The sequence below is a fragment of the Strongylocentrotus purpuratus genome, unplaced genomic scaffold (genome assembly GCF_000002235.5).
Source record: "Strongylocentrotus purpuratus isolate Spur 01 unplaced genomic scaffold, Spur_5.0 spur5_scaffold_6, whole genome shotgun sequence".
Taxonomy (NCBI): domain Eukaryota; kingdom Metazoa; phylum Echinodermata; class Echinoidea; order Camarodonta; family Strongylocentrotidae; genus Strongylocentrotus; species Strongylocentrotus purpuratus.
Window position 1 is genome coordinate 315721 of NW_022145612.1, and position 12484 is coordinate 328204.

The 12484-nt window shown below is 38.4% G+C and overlaps 1 protein-coding gene across 1 annotated transcript in view; it reads left to right on the forward strand.

The window, feature by feature from the left end:
- Positions 1–308: 308 nt before the first annotated feature.
- Positions 309–12484, forward strand: part of LOC580371 (zinc finger protein GLI3) — a 75163-nt gene continuing 62987 nt past the window's right edge. The window contains exon 1 of the mRNA XM_031000536.1: positions 309–738. The gene's annotated coding sequence lies outside the window, so the exon portion shown is untranslated. The remainder of the gene's footprint in view (positions 739–12484) is intronic.

A 12484-nucleotide genomic window follows, 5' to 3' on the forward strand; every position in this document is an offset into this window, starting at 1 on the left:
TTTGGGGTACTTGAAAAATTGGGGGCAGTGTGACCCCTGCCCCCCCCCCCCCCCCGGGTGCCCCGCCTCTGGTGGAAAAGGAAAACGAAGAAGAAGAAGATGAAATGAAAAGGAAAGGAAAAGGGGAGAAGAAATGGTATAAGTACCGGGTAGTATGCCTTGCACTGTATGGTAAATCGACGCGGATGGCGGTATATAAAAATCATTAGAAGTCGCCATCAACACATGGCCTAGAATATGGATGGAGTTGTAGATCGAGAGGGCATGCAGAAAATCCGATCGTGCTATAGCGTGCTAATCTACTTGTGCAGGTGGATCGTCGTACGGGTACGAAATACGCGGGCCGGGTATACAGCTAGTATAGTAAACACGGTGGTGCACCTAACATGCTTATGGCTCATCGAGTACACGGGGCGGGCGCCTGGGATTAGGGTAGACTACTGTAAGGCATTCACGCATCAAAACTCGCTCTGATAATCAATTTTGTTATTTTCTATTGATTATTGCCACTACAGTGAGTGATCACTTCTGTAAAATTCAGTGGAGCACTTTTTATCCCTGATGGAATTAGAAAGATTTGCTAATATTGTGTTTTTTTAATTTGGAGGTTGGCATCAAAATTTGAAAGAACTGCCCTGGGCGGCTGGACATCCCGTGATTGCTCACCGAGGTCCGTAGCGTGCTACTTCGGCGTGGTACTCGTAGCAAGATCGGATCATTGGCATTGCTGAATGTCTGGTGAGTTCAGAACTTTTGATTAGGCCCTAGAATCTAGTATTATGATTATCAAAAATACTTAGTTAAAAGGGCCTTCTTCTTCATCTGAGAATTTGTTTGATGTGTGCTGAATAGTGAATATAGACACTCAGATCTAGAATCTAGATCTAGATCATTAGATGATAGATCTATTCTAGGTCTAGAATTCTAGGCCTCCTATACTAATTAGATCTACTACTATAGATCTAGTCTAGTATAGAGGGGTCTAGATCTAGGCCTAGAATAGATCTTATTAGTCAGTCATGTAACTTGTTGTAGGCCTAGATCTAGTACTTGTAGTTGTGACTTGTGAGGCAGAGCCCTGGGCCCTAGTCCTGGAATTGGACCATGTCCGGCCTGCAGACAGTCCAGTATCGTCGGCAATATTGGGTAATTTTGCTTCAGTTGCTTGTCTTTATCTAGACTCTATAGAGTCTAGTCGAACGTAGTCTACCTAGTTCTTAAATTAACATTTATATATTTTGTAAATCATGCTAGATCTAGATCCTAGCCTAGGTCTAGATCTAGTTAGACTCAGAGTCAGAGCCTCAGAGGTTGTATAACACTGTCAGATTCTTCAAAATTTCAACTTCAAGTTCAAGCAAACTACATGTAGATCTAGTCTACATGATCATGTACATGTAGATCTAGGTCTAGTTTGAGCATGATGTACATGTACGTGCTTTGAGCATGTTTATGTAAAGGCGCTATATAAATATAAATATGTATGTTATTCATATTTCATCAAGCCTAGGCGAGGTAGACCCTAAATAAATGTATGTTTAATGTCATGATTTTAGTACCTTCATTTCAATTCAATTTATTTACAATGACAATATACGATATAAATGGTCTATCATGATGTAAATGTGATGTATAAATTCATGACTTTCATTTTTTAATTTCTTTTAATAACATACTCCCCTATGCTCAAAGGTACTGGTAGTGACAGAAAATCTATGCAAACCAAAATGACAATAAAATCATGTCCATCGGAGTATGTGCGTTAATTGTGACTTGCCACCCAGAATCAGTGCTTCTGTAGTACATATTGAACCCCAGTATACAAACATTTCATTTATCGTCTCTTCACGATTCAAAATAAAGGCCTTGACTCTGCTTTGCGCCATTTGACCCGGGAAGCAGACAGTTTCTCAGAGGTCAACAACATGACACAGCACATGGCGCATGCTATTTCTCCCAACTGGAAATTAACCTGGGAAGGTCCGATATGTATGTGGGGTTCAAAACAGCTTTGCATTTATCATCTCTCAGAATTGTGATTCTGGCTGTATGTCACATTCAAAACGCACATTTTCCGGCGTTTCAATATACCCATATCTAAAGAGGTTTGAAAAAGGCTTTGCGTTTATCACCTTAAAAATTTGCCTGAAAGACATTTGAAAACGCTGATTCTAGGCAAAAAAGTGCACTGTAAACGCACCCTATTACAATAAATGTGCATCTCGCTTACTGGGGCCTAGAAGTTATGGTGGTGGTAGTTATTTTACCTGACTGCTACGATAGCATTAATGCTTGTTATTAGTAAGCACCCAGACGGCCGACGGCTTTAGGTCCTCTCTGAGGGACCTGGTAATGAGGATTAATGCCTTACCAAAAGGCACAAGAGTTTCGACTTGGTTTCGAACGCGGGTCACAGGACTGCAGTGATGACATGTCAAACTATAAGTGTAGGTTTCAGTAGTCTACTGGGTACACATCGAAACCCTAAAAACAGAGCCTTAAAGTTTAGGTTTGTAGTTCTAATTATGTGTCTTCAAATTGTGCAACGGTAACTTGATGAGTGACTATTTACTGCTCCTTTGCATTGAGCACAGTGGACAAGACACTGACTGTCAAACTGATTTGTGACAAGGTCCAATACACAGAAGACAGAAGGAAGGAGTTTACTTTGACAATAGTCCTCTTGTGTGAGAGACGCTTTACCACAAACCGCCAACCCAAATTCCCCGCTTTCAGACCCACTGCCTAAAGCTGAAGCCTGTATCTTAGCAAGGATTTTCTCAGAAGGGTGTCTTATTGCACAAAGCTTTGAAGAAAATGAAAACTGAGAAGTCTTGGGTTGGTTTGTATTTTGTAATCTCCAGAAGAATCGGATGGAGAGCCAGGCAGTCTGGCATGGAGCTTATTTTACCAGATAATGTAGTCTTGGGCTCCATATATTACCTAATGCTGAAGAGTACATTTTATGGACAATCAGGGAGAAAGATCATACATTTTTCAATTTTGTCAGATTGGTATTTGTTTTCACACATGCACTCCGAACCCATTACATGTATATTAACCTGCCAGCCTAAATAAAGCAGTTGACACAGGGATGTATATTAATTCAAACTCTCCCACCTGATCTGCTACAAACAATATATACTTGACATTTATTTACAACAAACCTACATGCGAGTACTTCTCTTTCCAGAAATTGTACCATCTTTTCTTATGAAGAAACCATGAACATCAGTGTATATTTCTTTTTGATGAACATTTGTTTTCTTCTTTCACCACTAGAGATGAACCTCTGGAGGAGTACCGATAGTTTATATTAGCCCCTGTTTAGAAGTGTGGAATATGCAAAATTTCCTCTCTCTAATGGCTCTCTACCTGGGGCCATAGTCACCTTGAGTTTATTAAAAGCACTAGCAGGACCCGCGGAAATCCGCGGGATCCTAGAGGGGGGCGGGGGGTGTAAATAGATATATAGAGACTGTCTAAATTAAAACCACCAAGAACTTTATTTGCCATTCAGGCCATTAAGAAATATACATGTTAAGCGTCCCCGCCCGCTTCCTTTTTGGGGGCCGCCTATTTTTTTTGTTGAAATTTTTTGAAAAGTTTTTTTTTTTTTTTTTTTTTTTTTTGAAAGAAAAAAAAACTGCGTCCCCGCCTGCTTCCTTTTTGGGGGCCGCCTCCTATTTTTTTTTTTTTTTTTTTTATTTATTTATTTTTTTTTGAAAGAAAAAAAACATGAAAAGCACTGCTAAAATGTATTTCTGATTTTAAAAAAGAAAAAAAAAAATTGTCGGCCGCCATCTTGAAAAATAGCCTGAATGTCAGGAAAAATGTACGGAGCGGCCATTTTGAAAGAAAATAAAAAGAAAAAAAAAGGGCCTCCTCCTTCCCATTTTTCAAAAAAACAGGAAGCTAAACATGTTTTTTTTTTAATTTGGCCTTATATAAAAATTAAAAAAACGATCCAACTGTACCGGTAGTTATTCTTTAAGCCACTGGAACTGCGTAGAGTTCCGTAGTGTGGCGTACCGACTACGCAGAAATTAGGCTGCGTATTAATGGGGAAATAGTCCCTGCGTAGGTTATGCGTAGGCTGGCAAAAAAAATTAAACAGGTTGAATTGTTTTCGTTCATCTTGCGTACCCCTTTCCGTCCCTCAGCATATAGTAACTTAGGCCAGCGTAGTTGTTACGCAACACTACGCAACTCTACGTATTGACCCCACGCCAATTAGTGACCCGCAAGTGTCACAAATAAAGTATTAAAAATATGCTCACCTGACCCTAATTAAACGCCTAAAACCCCGAGATTTCGGGGGTTTATGGCCCCTTGAAACCCGTGGACCCCACGCCTATATTATATATACACTCAACTCGCTGCGATCTAATCTCCCCCCCCCCCCAACTTTGAAGAACGTAACCCCCGAGCTTTTGGGGGTTTATGGCCCCTTGAAACCCGTGGACCCCACGCCTATATTATAGATACACTCAACTCAGGACCCGCGGAAATCCGCGGGATTCTAGAGGGGGTGCGCAGGCAAAAAATTAAGTTTTTCATTTCGGGGGCTCCATTTCAAATTTTAGGGAAATTTTCGGGGGCTCTTTTTTCTGGGGCTACTTTTTCATTAATTCATATAAGGATAGGCCTACACTTTGTTGAGATTTGTTTAGTAGGCTATTAGGTTTCAGGCTTCCTACTTCATAATTGCCTATTTAAAAAAAAAAAACATTTTTCTAGTTCAATAACTAAGTTTTCATGCATTGATTTGATGCAAGAACTGTAACATAATAGACCCTAGATTGTGATTATTTCTGACCATGAATTTCGATAATCATTTTTCAAAGTAAAATTTTAACAGGAAAATCAAACAGTCTTTTAAAAACGTAGACATTAGAGTCTAACTTTAGTAATACTTTTACTAATTCTAAGCTCAGGTTTCGTAAATCTATTCACGAAACTATATTGAAATCGCGGCAATAATGATGCAAACCAACAGATAACAATTTCAAAGTGTCAAATCTCTTCGACTCGAGCTCAGCTCAGCTTAACTCACACACACTCCAGCGTAACAAAAAGCTCGAACACCAACGCCGCAGGCTTCGGACGCCTGCAGTGCGCGGTGCCAGTGTTACACTGCACTGTGAGTACTGTATGTGTGAGGACTGAAGGCAGCTTGCGACATGACCTGTCAGTCCAATGGTTTTCTTGTGAAAACTTTCCTTTAGAAAATGATAATCAAAAATGTAGAATACATTAACCGTCATAATCACAAAATAAGCTTTGATTTCATACCTCCATTCACGAAAACTATATAAAAATCGCGGCAATCATGATGGAAATAGGTCTCTAAGTTTGGACGTCGACGGGAAGCCCCGTGTATAATTGTGCAGCTACGACATGCAAAGCACATCCTAGCTACTACAAAGCACATCCTATAGCAAGACGCTCTACTCTCGGTAATCCCGCCCTTTGCATAGAGCATTTAATACGCAACTTAATGTGAGTGGATGGTCATCGGTCGTGTGTCTACGGATGTCATGTTGCATATCCATGAGGTATCTCTGTCGTCACGCATATCCTGCATTATGCATGTCGCGTCTGTTTTCGCCCTGGACGTCGACACGGAGGAGGACCTCGGGCGGAGTATAGCCAATTCCACAGAGTAGACTCTCCCGCGGACGATGGCACCGGGCACGGGTACCCCGAGGGGAGGGTTCATGAGGAGATAGCCGCACCAACTTGGGTCGGCGATCTCATTAAAAAACAATAGAATACAAAGGCTCGCCGAGACGTCGCGCCCCCCGCGGAGCCTTAGCGTATTATTATTATAGATTTATAATGTGCAATAAGTTGACAACGATGGGTGAATGTTTGTTATATATGTCATTCTCCATAAAATTTCCTTTGGTATTGGGTAACTATCTTCAGGAGATTCCATGGATGCCATTTAGACTGGGCTGTTCACTGTTCTGCACCTGGGCTGGGGGATGGTGTCAGGCAGATAGTAGAAAGTTGCAGCAATGATTGGTATTGGGGAGGCTGGGTGAGAGAGGATACATGTACATGTACATGTAGTTCGGTTTAGGGTTAGGGTTAGAGTAAGGGTTAGTGTAAAATGACAAAAAAATGACAGTTTTCGCAGCGGGCTGAGTTCTCCCCAGGTCCAAGTTAGCCTGGTCCATATAGTCAGATGGTTTATAGTGGAGTGGGTCTTTTTGTACATTTCAAAGTAATCTTTTTAAATGTGCTCTGTGACTAAGACCTGGTACATGTGTACATTTAGGCTATAACAGATAAATCTTTGTTGTGTAAACATATCTCAATAGTCGGAATTCAAATTGCATACATTAATTGTTGCTAGGTGGGACAAGCATTATGGCTTGCCCAGTTGCCCTACCTAACAACGCATTCTAATTATTCATAATAGATGAATGAAAAAATTGTACCGAGGCATGTACATGTACATGTATGTGTAAGTATAAAAGCCAGATTTGAGTACACTACCAAAATAGTCTTAATGTATTCATGTGTGTGTACCCTACACTGGTTTACTAACATATGTATTCTTATCAAATAAAGGTTGTTCTTGACAACCTGAAAGCTTGCCTTAGTCATGCCTGACAAAGCATGTATACAGACTGTTTACCAAGTACTGTAGTTCATTTATTAAGGACAGGTTTATGGAATAACTCGTCAATAGGTCCCCTGGTAAGAAACATTCATAAATTTGAATACCGGTATGTTAATAAACCTGTCAATTTTACATTCTTGTTTTCTTGTATATTGTTACACAAATTTTTTTCTTCTTAAAACATAATGATGTGATGATTTTTCTGGGACCAGTAAGTTTATGAATCTAGTTGTATTAATGTGAGCTGTAACATTTGTTTGTTGAAAAGTCAGCTTAGTAGGGGCCAGATAACCAACACTTATTCACAGTTAAATACAAAGTACACTACTGTATTGTTGGCTTCAATTTAAGTAAGAAAGATTGCCATAGTGTCTTCACAACCAAATCTCAGATAACTGTTAATCATTTGAATAGAAGAGAGAAGAAAAGAGCTTCCTGTATGAATAGAGAGTGGTACATACATGTAGATCTCAAACCCTACTGGGTCTCTCAAACAATCATCTTAGAGGATAAAAAGTGTCCGTCCGTCCAGAGACTCGGTCACAGTTCTTTTGCTCACTTGTGATGTTTATTTCACGTGAACTGATCAAAACATGCTGCACAAGTTCTGAGGGGAATGCGAGTTTTGGGTCAGTTTGGTGTGGCAGGGTGGGACTAAATGTATGTGGTAAATCATCATTTTGAGGGGGAGGCGGCACCTTTCCAGGGTAATGTCATGGTCTAATGGATAAATCACCGGACTGTAGGTCACATGGTTTAAGGTGTGTCATTTGGCAAGACATTAATCTACATTTGCCACATTGGACTATCCATTAGTTTCAAGGGAAAGGCCTATTTGCAATTGCAGTTCTTTCAACGTTGTACATATTTTCATCCTAATCTTGCACCCAATGCTCTTTGAATAGAGGAGAGTATGGAAATATAATTCTTGTGGATTAATCATACATTTTATTCTGGGATTTCCATTTTCCATTCAACCCAAGAATTTGAGTGAAACTGTTTCTGCTATAGAAATTGAGAGATGCTTTAGTGAGTCACATGAAGGCTTCTTCTTAATCTGGGTATTCACTCTGACCCCATGATAGTTCCATACTATTCAATGAGAATTAACAATGCTCTCCCCCTCCCTCCCCTAGAGAAGAAATAGCTTCTATTGTGGTCCTCACTGCACTGTGTATGGTTTACATGGGGTGCAGATGAAAGCAACAGAAATTGAAAAGAGATTTGTATCAGCTCCTTATTATCTCCCTCTTAATGGATCTTATCCAGTGAGTGTTCTCTCCTCTTTGTTTGCTTCTAACATGTATATCCATGTATTGTAGAGTGGAATGCCATCTCCTTCCTCTACCAAGCTTTTGAATAGAACAGGAAACAGTTATAATCTTTTGATTTTGTGTGTGTACCTTGGCGTGATATTACTCCTGAGAAGTTTTATACAAATGCAAACTCTTCATAACTGCATCACATTGAAAGTGCTAGCTGGTAATCATAAAAAGTAGGGTATGTAATATTGTAATTGGGAAGGGTTCTATGGATAAATACACTGATCCCAGTTTGGATTGCATTTTAAGGTTAAAGGTCTTATTGTTAATTTTGACTAGGGTGAAATTGATTAATAGTTTCTCCTTCCATCCCTTTTCTCTTTTTTCTTCAGCCAACTCCTCTTTTTTTATAATGTATGTTATTTGATTTTGTGTGTGAGTGACATATATACATGTATGGATATTATGGAAAATCTAGATAATAAAAAGTAATAAACTTGATAATAGTGTTGTGCACATTAAAACCTTTTAGCCCCTATAGAATAGATAAATGAATAGATTAATGAATTTGTTGTCATTTCCCCCCTTAATTGGCTTTAAAGGATTTGTCAGGTGTGTGTGGGGGTGGGGGGGGGGGTGTCAAATATGAAGCTCCCTCAGTGTATTTGAAAAACTCAAATTTAGATGAGACTGGGATTCAGTTGTTCTTCTTAGTAAAACCCTTTGGCAGAAAAGGAAATCCATCTCAGACAATGGTGTAGGTTATATAGAGAAAGGGGTGTACATAAGGGATAAGAATTTATATATAAAAAACAGAATATCATTCAGAATTGTTTGAGGAAGATGTTTTTTTAAAAGTATATCTGTGAAGCGCTTAGAGACATCATAGATGTATTAAAGGTAATGCAAAGTTTTGGGAAATTTTGAAAATTGATGGATACGGTAGTAATTCTGATATATTTGGATGCCCCTGTAGATATTTATGAGCACTAGAAATTTAGCCCCTAAAATACTTCTGCTTTCGAGAAATTGAATGATTAAAAATTTACCGGTGCTCCCGGTAAATTTCAAATGTTTTGAATAGCGCCTAAGGCCATTCCATGGTACAGTAGCTGCGACCATGAAAATCTCAAAATATGCAGTTCTGATACAAAGTTTCAAAACGGGAATAGCAAATCGGTCGATTGTGGTCAAGAAACAATGTTTTAAAGCTACAGTGATATCAGTCTTGAGAGGTAGCTATACAACATAAAGAGTTTATTGTTTACAACTTCATCATTTTAGACTTGATTTCAATTGCGACAGCATTCATTGAATATTGTAAAATCGCGCGTAGGCTTCCAATATTGTTCATTTGAACCAAATTCATGATTCCATACCAAAACTTTTTATTACCTTTAAGCGCTATATAAAAGCGGTATTATTATTATTATTTGATGACTGGTAGTTCAGCATGCATTAATAATAAGCCCTGCATCGTGAAACCATTTTGTGCAATATGATGTTTACCGCGAAGATGGATCGTTGTTCCATACCAAACTTTCATTTTATACAATGCTCAAACCTCCCTTCTGCTTTCACATTCAAAGGAGGAGAAAGAGGCATACAATCTACATGTGTACAGCTTTAGTCTAATCAAACATTATATTATTTATCTTATCAGAGTAAGGTGATGATAATGAATTTGTGCAATTATCTGTCATAGAATTTGAAGAAAAAATGTTTAGAAAAATAACAATTATTAATTATGATTGAGTTTTTGAAAAGAAAAAGATCCATATCAATCATGAAAAGCAATGACAATTGTATTGAGGTAAAATATAAATCCAAACCTAGAGGACTATTTCCAAAGGAATTGTTTCCATTCTCTTGATTCTTGTGGTGGACCAATCATAATAATACCGGTAATGTTTGAAATATGAGATCACTAAGTCTACTGCATGTAAATCTCAAAGTGGCAGTTTGGTCACTGGATTGAGACGTAGTACTCTCCCATTTGTTGTGTAATCAAATATCACTAATTTCTGTAATTCTCATAAGCGCCTTCTCCTTCGGGATACTACTCATAATATATAATGGAAAACATATTATACAGTAGGTCCTCTAAAGAGAAAAACCCTCCTGAGTCATAAAGAAGATATTTTAGTCTATTTTGTGTGTTGGAACAAATCAGAGAGCTTTCCGCCAATACATCACAGAGAAATTACTGACTCAATTTTTGCCGAAAGTGATTACGGTACAACTTTCAAAAAATTGAAAACTTGTTTATTAGCAGTCTGATTTCACTTAAACTTTCAATGGTTTACTTGTCTGATTTCTCTGCTTTCCTCAATAAGTAGTTGGTATCATACAGGGTGTAGCTGGATTTTCCTTCAAGGTGGGGTAAATGACTGTGTTCTCTTCAAATTGGTCACATGAGGCTTGTCATTTGCTCTAGTTGGTCAATTAGCCCGATCACGAAATAGCAGGCTATTTGGCTTCAATATGCTATTTGATAAGATATCTTGGGCTAGATTGCAAAACAGCCCGCTATTTGTCTAGTCCGTCTTCACCAGCCCAAGCCAAAGACTCGCACTAATACTATATGTGTGCATGAACACTAAGCAAATTTCTTGAGCTAATTTCTTGAGCTCGAGTTTTGAGCTGATGAAGACGCAATATGTAACTTCGGGCTAATTTCCTGAATCAGAAATAGCGGGATATTTGGCCAACTCGAGCTGACGAGGACAGGTCTATGCCTATGGTGGTTGTTCAGAATTGTCGGGCTATTTTCGTCACAAAACTTTTTGACCCTCATCCATCACTGTTGACAAAATCTGGCACCACTGTGCCCCTACATACTAGATGTAGTACTTAGAACTGATGAGAGAATTAAAGGGAGTGAGAGAGATGAGGGGGGGGGGGGGGAGGGGGGAGGGGGGAGGGATGAGGCAGACATACAGAAAGAGAGATAAATGGACAGACAAACAAAATGGTATGAGAAGGGATTTTATAATTTGCAATTGCACTGGTAGCAACTCCAGGTGTAGTGTAATAGGAATCACGCAACAAATGGTGTACAAGCTTTTCTTGTCTTCTGTACACTCAAACTTCTTCAAAAGAAGAAACTTAAAATATTGGAAGCAGGTGAAACAGTATCACACCATTCCCATCAAATCAAACTCTGACAGTAATATGTTATTTTCTATGCACCAGTTTATTTACGGCTGGCTTTCTGGGGTCAAAGGTTAACCCTGGCAGCTATTTCACCCTGTCTCCTGAGAGTAGACGCTATAGCCATCTAGTCTACTTGGCAGATCTGGCCTTAGTGAGGAAAGACCAATATTTCTAGTCTACCAAACAAATCCTGCAAATAAATCAGACAAGAGCTGAGTTTCATGATTAAAGGGCCCATTTGCAGGCAAAATAAATGAAAAGGTTCAAGCATTTGAAAGATAAAACTAATTTAGAACTTCCCTCGAAAGGAAAGGGCTTGAAAATGTCTTTTATTGGGAAAATAACGAGCATAAATAATTGCAAGCATTTTAGTAATAGTCTGATTTTCAAACCCTGCGCAAACATTCAATCAGTTTAATTTTGGCCATCATAATAAGTGGGTTATTGATGTAGCAAATGCTTGTGTACCTTTACAGCTCATTTTATGTATGTTATCACCAAAGAAGAAAAAAAGCCAGTCAGTCACTCAATAGTGTCTGACAGGGAAGTTTAGAAAGTAAACAGGTTTCCTTGCATAATTTGAATAATATGACACTACTTACGTTTAATTTCACAGATAGGACTTAACATATTCATGATTCCTGCAAAATTTGATGTTTGGCTTCAAGAGGGACAAAGTACCTTTAAGATTTCTGTATAAGAAGGTTTAATTTGGGCATTGGAATAACGATTTTCTCCTATTTTTAATTCATTTTGAAGTAAAGACAGTATATTCATCACCAAAGTATGTTTTGATCTGTTTTCTAAGGATTCCATCTGTCCATGTCACTATACTGCATTCAAAATATGAGCTTCAAATGTTGCTTTTGGAAATAGATGCAACAAGTTAAGCTACACTCTAACATAGAAGCAACATATGATTAGGCTAATTGACGGACTTTAATATGTGCTTGCAGAGAATAGGGTTTGAATTTAACCTAAGTCGGACTTGGGATCCGTGCACAGGGTAATCTATTATTATTTTTAGGGTGATATTATATATTCTAGCTCTATAGGTGATTGGTACACTTTAAAGTTAAAAATGAATTTGATTTCCATCAAGCTGTAGGAGTGTAGGGTTACCTACATGTAATAAACACAAAATGATAGGAAGTAAAGAGAGCAGGAAGCACACTAACAAATAAATATGTTACATTTGTGAGGTAATGATGTCATTTAACTGAGTGAAAGAATTCTAATGACAGATTTTTGTAATTGGTCTTGACTTTTGTAACTGTTTCACTTATTTCATATCATTCATAGTCCATGCCTTTAGTCTTTAGAACCTACCCCCTGCAAAGAATATAGTGGTCTTAGCCTCAGACCCTTAAAATAATGTTTCATAAATATACATGTATTTTTGTATAAGTCCATCTTTGTCTTTTTTTTCTTC